General features: G+C 42.8%; 1 protein-coding gene across 2 annotated transcripts in view; it reads left to right on the forward strand.

Annotated features, from left to right (window-relative positions):
• Positions 1-5,114: 5,114 nt before the first annotated feature.
• Positions 5,115-18,890, forward strand: part of jcada (junctional cadherin 5 associated a) — a 34,775-nt gene continuing 20,999 nt past the window's right edge. The window contains exon 1 of one of the 2 annotated variants that reach the window (XM_008302610.1): positions 5,115-5,195. The gene's annotated coding sequence lies outside the window, so the exon portion shown is untranslated. Of the gene's footprint in view, positions 5,196-17,548; positions 17,663-18,890 lie in introns of those variants that run through there. The other variant, XM_008302613.1, reaches the window with a different exon arrangement.

An 18,890-nucleotide genomic window follows, 5' to 3' on the forward strand; every position in this document is an offset into this window, starting at 1 on the left:
GAGAGAACCCACGCTGCACGGGGAGAACATGCAAACTCCATTTGCGATATGAGCCCAGAATTACGATTTTATCACAAGCATCCAGACTTTGAATAAACAGATGCAAAGCCATATTCTATACTGTTACTCCTCCTCACTACTGGGCCATTACCTCTGTGACATGATCAAGTGGGTCCAAGTCATGTGGTAGAGTTTCCTGACTAATGTATTATATATAATATTCTCACCCACTTCTTTCTAGAGTGTTTGCAACTTTTAAAAAAATCAAGTTTTCCTGTATATTACCTCTGTTCCCTGGTTTCATACAAGGTCCTTCATAAATAACACTTTGCTTGGATGGTCAGTCAAACCTTTAAAAATCAGTCACGGCCCACTTGTGGTCTGGAAACAAACAGATCAATTATAGGATTATTTCACAGCAAACATCAGATTTTAGTAGAATTTCAAAATCCAAACTGCCAATACACCCACTTCTGTGAACTGTTTGTAAGTCATTGCATGCATCCAGACAGTTGAAAGCAGTTTAAAATGCTGCCTGTGTGCAGATTCATTAAAAAGTCATCTGCTTGTAATATTGCTGCAGCCTACAAAATGCTTCATTTGCTTTTTGTCTCTACCTGCTATGTTGTTCATATCCTGCAGTCAGATTGCAGTCTAATAATACCAATAAAGCTTATCATAACTGTACAAATATGGAACCTTAAAGTGCTGCGTGACCTGCTGTCAGACTGGAGCTAGATGTCTGCATGTGGGTCCTGACACTGCAGGACGACAGTAAACAGAACAGCCGGTTAAAGCCCCTTTCAGACCCCGTCCCATTAATCAGACGGCATCTTAAAGTGTTGGCTTCATCTCTAAATGAGCACCAATATGTGTCGAAAAACATCACGCAAAGTCTTTCTTCTGAGTTTATTAAAAACCCGCAGCTACAAAATCCACATGAGCATCTTTAAACCAAGAGAGTTGTGTGCATTTGTGCAGCTGAACAACAGCGCCGGTACCTTCAATAAACACTTAAAATGATAAATTATCCCCTGACGTGGAGACAGGACCAGTCTGACTGAGCAGCAGGTCACACAGTTTATTTTTCTGCACATCAGACAGGTGAGCGGTCACACAGAGTCACAGTTTTGTTTATTGCTTCCAGTAGATTTTAAGAGTCTTTCCTCTGAGTTTATTAAACATCCGCAGCAACTGACAGCGACTGGATTCATATCTGTTTTTCCAAAGCAAGAGAGTTTGTGCATTTACACAGGGAGTAACAGCAGTAGCTTAGATAATTAATTATAACAGTAACAAATGACAAATGCCACGGATCACTCAGGATCTAACAGCAAGTCATCATGTTCCTTTACTGTTGGTAAAGTAGTTAGATTATCAATAGAGTTTTTAGTGTTAAGGAACTCATGTAATCTGTCTAATCTTGTGTGTATGAGAAACATCATGTGTACTTTCTCTGTCACTGTATTGGGTTCGTCTGAATGAAGCAGTGAAGACCGTTAATGTTGAATATGTCTCAATATCAGAATTCTGCCACTTTAATAAACTGATGAAGCAACAATGTGACATATTCCACGTCTGAAAAAGGCTGTCAGCAAGTCACTCGTCTGTCTCTGTGACTTCAAGTTCACTCATTTCTGTTTCTCTGTAGAAATCAGAGTAAATGCAACATGGACCATTTTCCCAGAATACAGAACAAATGAACCAAAGCATAAAAGCATTACAAGCAGTGAGACAATTAAATATGATCCAGGAAACATTTTATCATAGGTGAATACATTTCATCAAAGAATGCTCACAGAGAAAAGTTTGCAACTCTGAAAAGTTGTCATGGTAGCAGCAAGGTTCAGAGTGGAAATATAGCCTTCGTGTTAGAAAGTAATCCACCGGGAATAAGCGCTTGCATGTCTGGTATTTGGCTGAATAACTTAACTTGCCAGATGACGCTGAATTGTGGAAATATTTTCTCTTTTTTTTGCATTTTGACTCCCCCGCTACATTGATGCATTCAAATGAATGAAGAGACTGTGTGGTTTACACACTACCTTCAGCCTTAAAGCAGCTCTGCAGCCTCCCTCCTTCCAGACATGTGTGGACAGGCTGCAGCTAGTCCAGACATGCCTGTAAGGACTGCAGGAGGGGGACCGGGGGCAGATGGTAGATATCGTTTTAGAAAGTAAACCTAAAAAGTTACATTAACAAGGTTATTTTTCGAGGTTGTTCCTTGTTCTGTGTCGAGCCTCATGATTTCATGACTCAAACTTTTTATCAGACTGAATTGTGCACAAACTGACCAAAGCACGGTCAGTGTGTGCCTGAAAACAAATACTAGGTCTTACTTAGTTTCTTTATGAACCCCTCAAGGTTTTCACATTTTTTCCCTCATTGGCATGTCCAATCAGCAGTCAACGACATGGCTAATCTTTTCAACTTGAAACTGTAGTGGACTGATGACAATCTTAAAGACGTGGATTCAGATTTCCAGGGTTCATACGCAGCAAACCTGAGGAACCAATCCTGTCAACTGGCAGGGTGCGACTTTCTGAATCATTATTCCTCTTCAGAATTAGTTTGAACATCCATCCATCCATCATCTATACACCATTTAATCTTCATTAGGGTCGCGGGGGGCTGGTGTCTATCCCAGCCGACTCAGGGTGAAGGCAGGGGACACCCTGGACAGGTCACCAGTCTATCACAGGGCTACACTTAGAGACAGACAACCAGCACACTCACATTCACACCTACGGGCAATTTAGAATCACCAATTACCCTCAACTTGTTTTTGGACTGTGGGAGGAAGCTGGAGAACCCGCAGACCCGCAAACTCCACACAGAAAGATCCCAGGCGTCCTAACTGGGACGCAAACCAGGGATCTTCTAGCTGCGAGGCGACGGTGCGAACCACTGAGCCACCCTGCAGCTCCAGTTTGAACATGTGTAGCTGAATGACTTCAATATTACAAGTTGCCACCGTGAAGAGTAGTTTAACAGTGTTTGAGCAGGGTTGTAGGTGAGCTGCTGTGCTTAAGCTGCAGTGGGTGGAGAGAGAGGCAGGGACTGCGTAGAGGAAGCAATGGTGTAGAGTTACATCTAAGTCATTTAAAGACAGGAGGGGGGTATTTTCATGGAAACAACAGTTAAATATGTAACTTTCAGACATGGAGATTACTTTAGGGGTTTAATCAGCAACCACAGAGAAGCTTGCGACGCGCCTTAAAGCTAAAAGAAACTTGCAACCACTAAACAAATTGAACAATCCTTCTCTCAGCTTGCTCAGATTTGTAGTCTCTGACAGTCAGGAAGCATTTTGTGCTTTTTAGAAGCAATGCAATTTGTGCTGAAAAAAAAAGAGAGGAAATGAGCCCAGAGTTTGGCTGAGATCCTGGATGGAGAAGCATATAGGACCATGGAACTTACGGAGGAAAGTGGAGCCGAGCGAACCTTGCAAAATGAAGCGTCAGTTGTTTATTTACCACTGCGCCTCCCTCAGGCCATGCACAAGTGACGCCATTGGCCGCTGACGTCAATTGCAAATTATCAAACACGTTTCAAAAAAATCTGACGGCTTTAGATAAGAATCTTTTGATATCAGACTCTACATGATGTTTATCTGAAACACCAACTGACAGAATCGGTCCAACTTTGGTCTGATCAGTCGTCATACCAAATCATAATCGGCTCAGCGCTTGTTGTGCGCGCCTGCTTTAGAACCAACGGGGAGTGACTGCTGCGTAACACAACCAGACATCTCTAAAGAAACCAATCAAGAGCTTGAACAAGGAGATCGAAAATGGCGCACAATAAAAACAGCCTCTTTCTTTCTTACGCCCTCCAACATGTTATGAGTACATAATATAGTCATGGTCCTGAGGGTGTGTTAAAGAACAACACACCTTCATACTAGCAGTGCATGTTCCCGCTATAGAGCAGATGAACTGATTAGATACTGGAGCACCTAGATGCATACATTAGCATTCTAATGAGAACACCATATCCTCTTAATGCATTAGGATCCATTTATATTAATAGTGGTCATGTTAAGTACGCTGACTTGGACATATGTGCTAATTGTTGCATTAATTTGCTGAATTAATGACCTCTGGCATAACAGGTTGTGTTTAATATATCATGGTAATTAAAGTGAGGATGGTTGGCAGCTCAAGAGCCTCGATTATGTTGCGGAGCTGAATATTTTAACTCAAATTTCATGTCTCCCAATTAACGTGTGCATAGATTACACACCTTAAAAAGCTGAAAAATGAGGAGTTCACCTTGAGGTTGAAGCAGTTTGGGCAGCAGTACTTCGCTGCAGCTACATCTGTATTCAGCAGCCTCGGTCTCCCGGCTCTGAGTAAACTCTGGAAGAATGATTCAGCAGTGATGCACTGTGTTTGACCCCGCGTGCTGCCTCCAGTCTGCGTCCATGGACTCGCCCTGAACTGGTCAATTGCTGATAATGTTAATAAATGAGTTGCTGGAAGTCGGTGAAACGTGTCGAGCATTGCATGCGGCAGCAGGAGGTCTACATGCCGCTGATTGGAAGCAGGCGTAATCGGGCGGGGCTGGCTGCACAATGGAGCATCCAGATTTAGTCACCGAGCTCCCCGCTGTCCTCCCCCCGTCACGTTGTTTACACGTACACAAACTAGTCAGTCAGACAGTTATAAATCTGACACAGACGACACCCTCTCCAGTGCCGTCCCACGGCATGCAGCAGGAGACGAAATAATGAGGCAACAACGGGCCCTTGAGAGTTGCAGATTGAGCCTTTAACTTCATCTGTGTGCGACTTCTCACCGCAGACCTCCACCGTCGCGCAGAACACAGCAGCGCGGAGAGGTTAGATTCCACTCAGGATCAACATGCTGAAAAACAACAAACGCTTTTAGTCCTCTTGGCTCAGCTTTTACGCTCAGTCTTTACCTCTCAAGGGAGCTTGCATTGGAGTGCAGCAAAAATAACACCGTGTCATATTTCCATCGCCCCAAAGTGATTTAATGTTCAATTGTGCTTGAAAAACCCGGGTGGTTTTGTTTTGATACACTCACGCCACACCTCTCCCACTCACTCTTTTTCCAGCTCTGTTCCTCCTTGTGTCTTTAATTCTTCTCAGTGTGGTTCAGTTTCCCAAATATTTCTGCATCACAACAGGCAGGATGTCCACGTAACATCCCTCAGAGTGGGACACACAGGTAAGTCGCTTTTTTAACTTTGATGGGCCCGCTGTAACATTATGGGAAGTGCTTCTCATGCCATCGGCTCCACTCCGACATCCATTAAAATAAAGTGAAAAGGGAGTCAGACAGATGAGTGTTTGCCTTGCTTCCTACATCTAGAAAGAGTAAAGTTTTCTTCGCTATAGGCAAAGGCTAGAGTTTGTGGAACAGCTGGGTGTAGGAATGGGTGCAGATAGGCTGACACCATAATTAGTCACTGGAAGGGTTCCGTGAAAAGCTAACAGCGGCCGCTGTGAGTCCTCCGGCTGGAGGAAGAGAGTTCCTTATCCCTGAGCAACATGTCAAGAGAGGGAGTGAACCTGCTGAGGAATCTCAACCATGTCTACTGCATTTGTGTGTGTGTGTGTGTGCGCTTGTGTGTGTGTGTGTGTGTTTGTGTACTCTCCATCAAGCCCTGTCGCTCATCCATCTCTCACGCCTGTTGGCCCCCACAGAGCGAATCATACTGCTAATGTCTCTTCTGGGAAGGATGGATGTCGTTACGTGTGTGTGTGTGAGTGTGTGTGTTGGTGTGTGTGTGTGTGTGTGTGTGTGAGAGTGATAATGGAGACTCTACGACATGCACTTGAGAGTAAATCATAACTTTTGCATATATACCATCTGTGAAAAGCAACGAGCATGAAAATGGGTGCAGGTTTTGTTTCAATAAACATGTTATCATCGCCCTCAGCTATTTTGGAATTCCGTTTTAGTTTTGATAGGAAAGACTTTACAGACATTCTGCAGTCCTGTGGTTTTGGTCAGCTGCAATGTTCCCTTTCTGCCTCTTGTTAAGTGGACCGCTGCTCGCTCACTCGCTCACTGAACAATGAATAAGGAGAGGAGGCCCAGTGTAGCAGACTTAGCGGAGAGGTTTTCTCTAAGAGAGTATAAGCTTTACAGCTGATTCAAGTGAAGGTCTTTTGTCCTCTTGCCAGCGCCTTAGTGACTCCAGTGAGAGCTGAACGGAGACTGTGCTTGTGGCTCCAGATGTGAGTTATCTCATCCCATGCGTGTCAGTGGCCCAGCATGCTCATCATCACCCCCCTGCTGGGGTGTTGGGGCTCAGAAAGGGAAGGAGGATGAATTGGGGGTTGATGGGAAGGAATGGGTGCCTGGTACTGGTCAGGGCAGGACTTGCATCATCCTTCCTGCAGACAGATCTACAGCTCTGCCTACTTACTCAGCAGACAGTACAGATAAATCTTTAAGTCTAGATAAGGATAGTAATACTTATATAGAATTTCCCTTTTTGCTGCCCTCTAATCTCTAAAACCATTTTCACACGTGGAATATGTAACATTGCTGCTTCATCATTCTGTTAAACTGGCTGCATTCTGCCATTCAAACATAGGTCACATTTAATGTTATTCAAGGCTTCATTCGGACAATCTCACCACAGTGACAGATAGAGCCGCGATAAAAATATTCCAGCAGCTGTGATGGAGCTCAGGATTCAACCTGAGGACGACGGCTACCTAGCAAATGATTTAACTGATATACCATGATTCTGTGTGACAGCTCACCTGTCTGAGGTACAGAAAAGTATAAAGTTATAATGATCAGTAATTACCAAAGTTTACAGCTGGTGTGCCACATGCAGAGATGCATTCAACTGTCTCTCACATGAATCCTGCTGTTGGATGCTGCAAGTGTTAAATATCAGAGGAAAGACTCCAACAAGCAAGCAACAAACTAAACATTTCATCAAAACCTGGATTACATTTACTACTGGTGAGTCTCAATGATATGACCTGTTACAGTACGTCTTGTGGACATTTCAGTTTATACCAGATGGTGAATTGTGGAGCAGAACGAATTAGAAAGTTGTTTCGCGTTTTTTTGCCCACAAACTGTGTGTTTCGCTCTTATTGGTGCTGGAATGTGGAAATGGCCTTTCCTACATTACACACAACTGAACAACCTTTCCATTGTTGAAAGTGAAATGTTACTTGGTCTGATCTAATACGATTCCTGGAGCAACTTTAGAAAAAAGTGAGCAGGGAGCTCATTCAGACACAAAGCCGACAACCTGAAGAAAGGCTGCAACACGCTCCACCTGTTTCTGAACACGTTCTCATTTTGTACTATAAAGAAACAGTGGAAATGTTGTGAAATTAGAAAAAAACAACAACTTTAGAATAAAATAAACAATAAAAAAGTAACCAAAGTGGTTTAACTATGGTGGAAAAGTGCTGATTTAACCAAACTGCGATGAATTACAGCAGAAATGGAATAAGAGCATCCCTTAAGGCGTTAGACACTGTATATCATGGTGCCTTGCGTTTTATTCTAAATGCCAAATCTCTCACCCATCACTGTCTCTTATATGAAGGGTCTGGACTGACATCACTTCATTACCGCAGATGGCTCCACTGGCATATTTTCATCTACAAAGCCATCTTAGGGTTTCTCCCTGGCTATTTAAATCGCCTCCTTGTTCGCTTTACCAGTGGGTACAGCCTCCGCTCCCAGGACATTTTACTGTTCTCGGTCCCTCGTGCCTTCACTGCATTCGGGAAGACTGCGTTTTGCTACAATGCCCCTTGGTCCTGGAATTTGATCCAGAAAACGCTCAAATTGTCCGACCTTGTTTCCTTGGGAGATTTTAAATGTTTGTTACAAACTGTAAAAAAAAGAAGTCTGTAGCTGCTTTGAATGAGTTTTTAAGTACTGTATGTATTCCACGTATTTATGCCTTATAGTGATGTTATATTACTTAGTTTATTTTTGTGTGTTGTGTTGTTGTAAACCTCGTTGCTGCCCTCTTGGCCAGGGCTCCGTTGTAAAAGAGATGTCAAACTCAATGGGACTCACCTGGTTCAATAACGGTTAAAAAAAAAAAAAGAAAATAAAAAAATTGTGTCCACTGAAAAGACACAACATAGTGCAAAACAAAAATCTTCCACAAATAAATACATAAAGTAATAATAAAAAAAAACACATTTCCATCATATTTCTCACATCCTTTTTGTTCATCCACTACAAGCACCTTGTGAGCGGTGTTTTATCTACATGGACAAATTGCTTTATTACAGCTTCCTAGTTTATCATATGATTCACGTGTTTTTCATATCATACACAATCACTGGAAAAGGAGCTTTTATAAACCGGTGGATATATTTCTGCATTACAAACTGTGGCACTTTATTTTATCAGAAAACAACTGATTTGGGTTAATAGCATGTAAAAGATCTAGAAGAGCTGTATGATTGTTTTAGTTCACCGCATCCATGCGTGTTGAGAGCCACCCTGTCTACCAGAAACTGTGTTCCTTTACAACTAAACTGCATTCTCATTTATGTTTTGAGACAAACTTCTCACTGACTGGTTTAAGCGTGTGTTCAAACTTCCAGTTAGAAAGAGCTGTTCAGTCTACATGAGGAGGGAGGATGGAAGCACATGTCAGCAGCCAGGAGACATGGTTGGTTTTCTGTTTGGGACCAAGACTCATTTGACTCATCAATGTTCACTTGTCAAACTCTGGTCCTCGAGGGCCGCAATCCTGCATGTTTTAGATGTGTCCCTCTTCCAACACACCTGATTCAAATGATCAGCTCATCATCAATCTGCAGAAGCCTGATAACGATCCTGATCATTTGAATCAGGTGTGTTGGAAGAGGGAAACATCTAAAACATGCAGGATCGCGGCCCTCGAGGACCGGAGTTTGACACCCCTGGTTTAGACACTAAAACTACATTATTAAGTTTCACAAAATAACTAGATTAGAGTCAAAAAATAAGCTTGTCCCTCATTTTCTGGGTTACCAGAGTAATAAGTCTTGCCCAAACTGATACAGGATCAGTTGGATGACAGGAAGCAATAACATAAATAGCAAATATGGTGATTTGAAATGTATGTGTGAAACATCACACACACAAAAAAACGAAATCAGGCAGAAATAAAGTTTCCCTTAAAATACAAACGAGACGGCAGTTCAGTTGTACAGGGGCATCATTTTTGCATTTTGGGAAGACTGGCAGGTTGGGAACCAGCTGGAAGTCTGCTGGCTCTGACAGCTGGAGCTGCACATGCTCTTAATAGGCCTGACTGAGAAGGATGCTCATGAGCATGCTCTACAGGCCCCAGACTGCAGAGGTGTGTGGAGCAGCTCATGTAGGAAGCTTAGAAAACTTTTCCAGCATATGTCTGTATAGATACGAAGGCATCCAACTAATGCTAGTCCTAGGAGCTTCAGTAAAAATCCACCAGACTTCTCTTTTAGGTTTAGAACTGGAGAAGCCTCTTGGATGAGAGGTGAAAAGCCCTCAAGACGTCCTGCTGTTCTGTGAACGTCCGTGAAAAACAAATGGACTTCTCTTTTTAGTTCTTGATGATGTTTGACCTCTCTTCTGAGGAAGTCACAACTGAATTAGCCCCGTGGATGAAAAGTGAAACGTCTTCAAGAACATAAAAGTGAAGCTGCTTTTCACTGAAGCTCCTACGTTTTCCAGCACATGTGCCGCTGACCAACTTTCACTTAAATATGTTCCAAACTGAGTCTGGCATCCGGCTCTCCTTGATCTGATGTTTGATTGGCCCTCTTTTATTATATGTGTACTATCTGTTCACTATCCTGGGAGCTTCAGGAGAAAGAAACTAGAGCTGTATTTTAGGTTCTTAAAGACATTTCACCTCTCATCCAAGAGGCCAAACTTAAAAGCTAATAGAGTATAGAGAAGGGAACTGAAGAGTCTCTTTAGTTGGAACAGCATACTATGGAAACTTATCTTTACACAGAGTAAAATGGGAACATCGGTTTTATTCTAAAAGTGGAGAAACAAACATTTTTCAGTTTTTACCAGCCCCCAGTTTCCAGTGGAAACAGTTGATGGAGAGCTCTGTGGCTTTATTCGCATTGTCTGGAAAAAACATTGCTGTGTGTGTTTAAAATAATTCATGAACAGTAACTTAAATAAAAATGTACCTGCATACGCTAGATAGGAGAGGAGTTAAGTGAGAAAACATGTATATTTAAAATGTGACCCTTTAAAAACTCCACAGCTCTCAGCCCGTCACCTTCACAACATCCACCGCTCAGGCCTGGAATAATGCACTTTCTCTGCATTGTCAGACGGGTAATTAGGCAAGCTGTGGTGTAATTACACATTACTGCAAACTTATAAAACTTTCTGCACGTCGGAAACACTGGGCTGTCTGCACGATAAACCTGTATTTTCCCTCTGGCGCTTCACCATCCTCCTTCCCTCTCTGCTCCCCGTCTGGCTGTCTGAGCGTCTGCTGCACTCCAGTCAGATCCCAGGAGAAATCGGGGACAGCCTGTATTACTCTGACCATATGTGTGTGTGTGTGTGTGTGTTTGTGTGTGTGTTACTGGAACTGTGTGTTTTGCCATTTAACAGCCCAGCGATACTTAGACGAGGAAGCAGGAGCACAAACAAGACACTGCGACGGCAAAATACACACAGAGTGATTCACTGAGTTGTCTACCAAGTCTGGCAAGCATTTTCCAAAAGACTGATCCAAGTGAGTGCACATGCTCCGAGTGGATCTGTCATCCAAATGAGATGTGTGTTGAAATGACTGTTTAGTGCGGTGGGACTCGGAATCCAGGCTGCAGACAGTTAATGTGAAGTGGAACGCCATGACTCTGCTTCTACCCCCCTGATATTCCATCTGTAAAAGCACAGAAGACGACAGCCATCAGTCACACAGGCGCTCTCGTGCCTCGTCCCTCTGCAAAGTGTACTGATGTCATTTTTGGCATGTGCAGCCTCAATGTGGACATATCAAATTAGCCACGATGCCTGCATGAAAACACTTATCTGCATGACTCATATACCAAGCCGAGGTCAAATATCTTGCCCATGGGTGGCTCACATCCCCCCCTTCACAAAGCATCTATATCTTATCTAATTCAGATAATGGAAGGCATACTTATGCATTCAAACAGTGTGACGTGCCATAGGGAGCAGCAGGCGGGTGCACTGTGCTTCATCAGTTCTCTGAGGATTCCAAGTCTGATCTGATGTGTCAGTCTCGCTGTGCCTTGAAGCAAAAACACCAAATCGTTGATCACCCTGGACCGTGGCGTCAGCACAAGGCTTGAGCGTAAAATGACGTTTTCGCCAAGTGGGGTCCAGTGACCTTGTGGGCTTCTTAAAGAGATCTCGTGCTGGCAACGGCTGAATGAGGAGGATTCGTTTCATTTACCAATTAGCGCGGGGAGAGAATGGGTGTATCATTACTTCATTGGTTCCACTCCCACCAATTATTGCAGCACTTTTAAACAAGCAGCTTAAACCAGATTAAATGAAATCTTAGCAAAGCAAAGAGGAGAGGCTGATGAGGTCCGCAGCCAGATGGCTCACTATTTTGCAGTCCTTGGCTAAATGTCTGAGATCCACTGAAACAAGCAATTAACAACAAGGATTGTATTGTTGCAAACTGTTTCCTCAGTGCACTGCAACTGCACTCTCTCTTTTTTTCCCATAGCTGGGGTCTTTCTGTGTGGATTTGTATGTCCTCCCCGTGCAGCGTGGGTTCTCCGGATTCCTCCCATACAGTCCAAAAACATGTTGAGGTTAACTGGTGATTCTAAATTCGCTGTAGGTGTTAATGTGAGTGTGCTTGGTTGTCTCTAAGTGTAGCCCTGTGATAGACTGGCGACCTGTCCAGGGTGTCCCCTGCCTTCACCCTGAGTCAGCTGGGATAGACTCCAGACCACCGACGATCCTACAGCGGTTAAAGCAGTGTATAGATGATGGATGGACAGATGGAAGTTGACAGGATCATTCAATATGACTAACAGTGACCACTATTTTAATTTTTTGTCTATACAAAACTATCATCCTGCAAATGCCAAAGTTTCGACTTGTTCTCTGATTGGGTTTGTTGCATCTGCTGGACATTGACACCATGATCTTCTCTAGCTTGCTAACTAGCTGCGTGAAGTGTTGAAATGTTAAGTTGGCCTTAAGTCAGCCAATTGTAGCCGGTGGTTTCTTCCTCATAACTCTGACAACAACTACACTTGATAAGCTGTCTGAGTCAGTATACAGTAGGTTCCAATCGAAGACCGCATGGAAACTCATATGTCATATTTCCATGTAAACCTGGAAGTGATCAGAGAGTTTAAGGAATCAAAAACATTTAAAACACAAGAAATTCTGACATGTAAAATGAAGAAGAGATGTTTCAAATTATGCACTATTTTGCTGTCAAACTGAAGCAAATTACTGGGAGTGACCATGTAAACCCTTTTGTAAATAAAAAGTCAGATGTCCTCGAGTTATACCATTCCACTGAATCCTTGTGCAAATGTCAACTAAATGGGCTTGATCTTCAATATCAACCTGTAGCCATTAGTCACCTGTTAGTAGGAAACATGGCATCAGAACTATGTGAACCAGTCCAAAGTCAGATTCTTAATATGAGCAAAGATGCATTTCATCAACCTCTAATCACGGCTATGCTTAAGGTTTCTAAGAGACTGGTGGATGGAGCTCTACAACACTTTGTGGAAACTGGATCAGCTGTATCCAGAGCAGGATCAGACAGAAGTGTACCGCATCAGCAGATCAATACATCAGCTTTGTTCATGACGAGATAGAAAAGCAGCATCATCACAGACAGAGAAAACGCTAAATAAATCCACAAACATCCTGCCAAAAGAAGCCTGTCTCTTTTTCCCTCTCGGGATGGAAACAAGGCCAAACACTCGGGGTGGGCATGACATGGCAGCATGTCACAGTGGATACTGACTATTTACTGTTAAAGTCTTGGTTAGATTAGAGGCACTAATAGAAGGGTGTGTGTAAGGAGAGAAAATGATACTGCAGTGCATCAAAACATGCTGCTGGGAATATTCAAGTCTGGGAGGGGTTTGCTACTGTGGAGTTGGACACCTGCATTGAATCGACTCCACCCTGACCAAAGAGAAGCAGCACTACATTCTTCAGAAACATGCTCTACCCTCTGGTTTCAGCAGGATAATGAGCCCAGTCACACCTCAGAACTTTGACTTGAAGACCAAAAAGTTCAGACTGTCACCTCTCCTCAACCTCACTGAACATTTATGGGGCACTGGAAATGAATTGAATCAGGTGGTCGTGCAGGTTGTCTGCTAACTGAAAGGTTGGTGGTTTGATCCCCAGTAGCTCCCTGTGTCTGTGAGCAAGATCCTGAACCCTGTCAGTGGCAGGCACCTTGCATACCGCATTGTAAATAGCTCTGTAGAACCCAGCTAAGGTTAAAAGATAAATAAAAATATATGCAGAACGTTTACCATTTGAAGAACGAGAAAGCCAAACACTCTTGACATCACAAGAGGAACAGTGTCAGGGTGATATAATTTGTCTTTGTAAAACACTAAAAAGGATATTTTTCAACTGCCCTATATGCTAAACATGAGTGCCACAACAATTTGTGTCTTTTCGTAGCTGAACTACTCCGAGCTCTCCTCACGTCTGTCTGAAATCACGACTGTAAAGGATAGTGGTTTACTTAGTAGTCTGAGTAAACTGAGATTTCAGTCAACAAAGACTCACTTACAGGGGGTACAACAGTAAATTAAAATGTGATGTAGTCCTTGTGAGCAAAAAGTAATGTACATGCAATGGACACAACCTTTTTGTTCAGTTGTGTAAATCTTTGAGGGCTCTAGCATTCAGAACACTGCATTCATCAGCTTGTTACCGAATTCAGTTGAGGAACACAGCAGAGGCCCACAGCTCAGTTTCTGCCCGATGGCCAATCAGCTGGTTAATCCGGCCTCTGTGGGAGAATACTCCATTTACACAGGTAGATAATAAACACAGGTAGATGAATAGCAGGCACTTTCCAAAAGCAACTCTCCTACGCAATATGAACGCAGTTGTCTGCTTGAATCCGGATCAAGGTGGATCAAAGTGAATCTCAACATCAACACGAGGCAGCTGTTCACACCACTGGTTCAGAGGTGAGGGAGCTTTACATGATCCTCATGTGTTGAGAGTGGCCTCTGTGCCCTCTTCTCCACAGATCTTTTACCTTACAACAATAACCACAATCCGCAGCCAGTCCAAAACACAGAAAATCCCCGGCTGGTCCCTCAGATCTCCTGAGCAGAAGCCTCTGGGTGGTGCGGTACCGCCGGAGGGGGCTCAGACCTCATACAGTCAGGCCCTCTTCACATCTGTCCTGAGTTACGGTAGGCACTTTACTCCGTCAAAACCCAGCTGTTTAGGGATTTGCTTTGTTGGGGTAGAGCTGGTTTGATCACGGCTGTGTTACGTGGGAAGAGGCCTTTGGATCTTATTCGAGAGGATTCTGTGCGACTGCGTGGATGTGTTTGTTGTTGCCTGAAGATCATTGTTTTCTCCTGAATTTCTCTCTGCCATTTCAGCTAGTTGCTGATCAGTTTCTGTGGGCTCGCAGCCGAGAAAAATAAAAGCTTTCCGGAGGAAGAAACTGAGTAGATTAGATAACCAGTGTTGGGATATGATGTAGTGTGCTCACTGGTCGTCAGCATCTATTTGAAATGTAATCATGTCTTAGCATGTGACGGGTGACTAACACATTTTGTTTTCAAATGAGTGTGGAGATATTTTGCTACGGACAAAAGACAACAGTGTTACCGAGCAGTAAACATGGAACACATGTTCATAATCACGGCCCAACAATACCCCGAATGCTGAGAATGTTTTCCTGCTGTTGATTCACAATTCCATTGGAAGCCGTGCTGACTGATAAAGGAATGTAACACTGAATCAGTTTTGTGTTTATGCTACACTGTGGTGCAATTGTTTGGGTTCAGGGCAGCTTCTGTGGCTCTGCCAGATACATTCAGAGGATGCAGTGACCACTGGATACTCTGGTGTTCCTAAAATAATCCTAATTATAGGTCTGCAGATGGATTCTGATGGGAAATGGACAATTTTGGTCCAGGAGGCCCACAAATGTGCAGTTATTATAACTGAGCCAAGTTTAGCACATTCTTTTTGTATGAAAAAACATCCAACTTTTACAATCAGCTAGATGGACTCAAAGCAGCAGAAATTCTCTGGCATGCTCTTTGATAGCGAGCCATCGAGGTGATGTTAAATAAAATCTGTCTGGGAACGTTTCACAATCCCTGCTGTTTTCAACTTGGAAGGCAAGTTTTCTTTTTTGTTGTCAGGAAGAAAAGCTAAATCATCATTGGTTATTTGTAAGAAGAGAACTCAGAACAATGCAGAGACCAGAGGTCCTGGATGACCGGTGGCCATAAATTAGAGCGATCACAGAGATCGTGGTGTTTGCCAGGTGGCACCGTAGCCCCCCGATGGTAATCTGTGTGGCCCATGCCAAGCTTTAAAAGGTGGCTGCACTTGCTACATTGGGATTGGTGCAATTACAGCCTTCCAAAGCCCATTACCTGCTGATCTATTTAAAGCCACTGTAGCAAGCCTCTTTCCACAGACGCCTTTGATGTGAGCTTTACCTCAGCAGAGATAACTTACACAAGAGCTCATATACACTGATGGGATATAATGATTTAAAGTGTTTTTACAGTCATGGACAGATGTGGAAGAAGTATTCAGATCATTTATTAAAGTAAAAGTACCTATACAGCAAAGTAAAAATACTCCATTAGAAGTTATAATCCTATTTCACGTCTTCCAGTCTGTTATTTACTGTGAAAAATCTTCATATTAAAATTAACTAAAGCTGTCAGTGGAGTACAAAGTACTATATTTCCATCAGAATGGTCGTGGAAGTGTTGCATAAAATGGAAATGCTCAGGTAACGCTAAAGTATCTCAGAATTGTACTTGAGCACAGTATTTGGTTGAATGTGTGTTCTGATTCTTTTTGGGGCTGTAAATTGCAATTTCAGCAACAAGGAATTTATATTTTTAAAGGATTTCTTTTTTTTATTGCTGGGCCTAAAAAATAAGAAAAATGTACCGTTTCTTTCATTTCATGTCAGACTGGAGAAGAATATTAAAGAACACAGGGACTGTTGGGAGATATTCAAATAAACGTAATCATCACGTTTACCAAAACCCTGATTACGTCCCTGTTATCTGACAGTAAACTTATAATGTGCATACACTGAAAAAGTATTTTACTTCCAAATGTAATAAATCAGCATCTTTGGGAACACTCTTATTCACTGTCTTGTGGAAAGTGGGACAGGATGATAGTATTCTCATGTTTTACTATCAGGTACTACCACGGCCAGCTGCTGAGGAGCTGATCTTAGCACAGAGAAAGGGAACAAAGTCGACACAGTTGGCCCTTTTCTGTGTGTCAGTAACAGAATTCCCCTACTAGAGCCTCTCGGTCCCTCTAAGTAACATGTCATCACTTGTTTTTTCAGTCCGGACAAAAAAAGAAAAAGTAGAAATGCAACAGGTCAGGGGTTAATGGAGACTTGTGTGCATCACTAGTTCTTGGCCAGGTAAGCAGTTGGCTTTATGCTAAGCTATGCTAAGTGTCTCCTCCCTTGTTTTTGGTTACTTGCAGAAATATTAATCTGATTCATCTGTTAACTATTTTGTTGATTAATCGATTAGTTGATTGGTATATAAAAAGGTGAACAGGGTGGATCAGTGTTTCCCTGAAGTCCAGGATGATGACCTGAAGTGTCCTGTTCTGTCCACAACCCAATCAGTTCACCGCCATCGAGTAAAGAAACTAGAAATGATTCACATTGAGGAGTCTGGAGTCAGAGATCGTTTTTCTCTGAAAGAAAACTAATTAACTGATTGAACTGATCAGAATAGTTGGCGATTCATTTCATAGTGGACGACTGATTGATTCATTGTTGCCCCTCTATTATTTATGGAACAGATATGAGAGCAGCATCAATCTTGTCATCTAACTTTCAGAACGCAGGCAAATAGGCGTATCTCTCAGAACTACTATTCTTAATCTGTTCAAAGGAGAAGATATAAACAGGAGCAGAGGAGTCACAGAAGGTTTTTCAAGGCCTACAACCATATCAAGATGTTCCTGATGTTTCAGTTCAGTCTTCATATGTCCACAGTGTTTCATTTACAGATGAGGAATGCACAGACTCAGCTGCTCTCTAAGAAACCTCGTCACTGCCCCGTACACTCTTAAGATTCATGAATTCATGTTTGAGTTTCCAGGCCGGTCGGTGCCGCCGGATGACTGGAGCAGCAGAGAGAGATCCATATAAGCCCCCTCCCCACACCTACAGAGTCAAGATGTTAGACCGGAGTTCTGGGGAATTGGGGAGCGGCAACTGCAGCAGCCCACAGTGGGCAACGCTGCTCACCAAGCTCAGAAACGCTCAACCTCAAAACCACAGCTGGCAAATGGAGCGATGACATCAGCGTCTCTGCACCACATTTCAGTGCGCTGCATATGAGCTGCATATGTACGGCACAATGGAAAACAGACACGGCCGCAGCGTTGGGGTGTTGGGTGCAGCGCAGCACGGGCGGAGTGCACTCTACGAACACAGGGAGCAGCACGAGCGTTGACCTTCGGTGAGACTGAGCAGATGCCAGTGAGTCACAGGCCAAATGAAATAATACGCCTTTTCCAAACTACTGTAACATGGCAGTTACAACATCTCATATCACTTCTGTTGTTCTTGTCAAGTCCAACTCCCTTTTCTTGCTTTTTCCTCGTCTTAACATGTCATGCAGTCAAAAGTCATGCCTTCTGCAATCTGAATGCCTCATTCTGGTGAACAAATGTGCACGAGGGAACTAAAATAACTGTCGCTTTGACTCTATTAAGTCATTATGGATGTTTTTCTCCATACACTGCTGGCAACAGGATATGTAAAGTCAACAATTGGAACAATAGCTGACTTTACAGGAGAACAGATAACCATCGAGGAGGTAATTCAAAGTTAAGCTGACTTTATGTAAACATGAGCGTTATTGTTGGGAGCATATGAACAGCTGTGATCAGGCAAAGTGGACAGTCAGGACGAGCATCACAAACAAGTTTCAATGGTCAGATACTAAGATTACCAGCCTCCTTTATGTTCAGGGGGATTCAGTTATAGGCAACATCTGTGTCAATATTATGCAGGTTTTAGGGTCCTCCGGTCTTTTTAAGAGGTGGAAAAGGACTTTCAGCTCTTAAGGCTCTGAGCCAGATGGGCGTAAAGAGGGTTTTGGCAAGCCTTCCAGGAGAAGGGAAAACAAAAAGATTTGATGAACTGCTGTAAATAACTTTTTAAAATAACAACAGAAACAAATCAAGTTACTCTCACTCTGCAAAAAAGGTCAGATCAGATATAAACGTCACTTTCGCACAAGAGCCGAGGGTTGCAAGTAATGATTATTTTCAATTATAGATAGAAACTCCTATTTATAGAAACTCTTAATTTTGACAGCTTAGGACCACTGAACTTTTGGCTTTTGGCCTGCTGAAAAAATACATAAATAACAATCAGGTATGAAAACAGGTGCCAATTTTCAACTGATATGCCAATTAACCCACTAATAATAGAAGCTGTGCATACCTTCATGGAGAGAAAGCTGAGTTGGGGAAGGTCTTATCACATCAGCTGTGATTTATAGCCTGTGCATGCAGCAAAGGCTACTGTATTAAACAGTTACATACATACAGACAGATGAGATATGTGGAGGTGATGATGAGCTTACACTCATTTTTATTTGCAAGTAACCTTCACAGGCTGACATTAATCACTGTGGTGTCAATTAATCACGTCAAAGTAATTACACAATGCAAATTATG

Source organism: Stegastes partitus, unplaced genomic scaffold, assembly GCF_000690725.1.
Source record: "Stegastes partitus isolate 25-593 unplaced genomic scaffold, Stegastes_partitus-1.0.2 Scaffold1844, whole genome shotgun sequence".
NCBI lineage: Eukaryota > Metazoa > Chordata > Actinopteri > Pomacentridae > Stegastes > Stegastes partitus.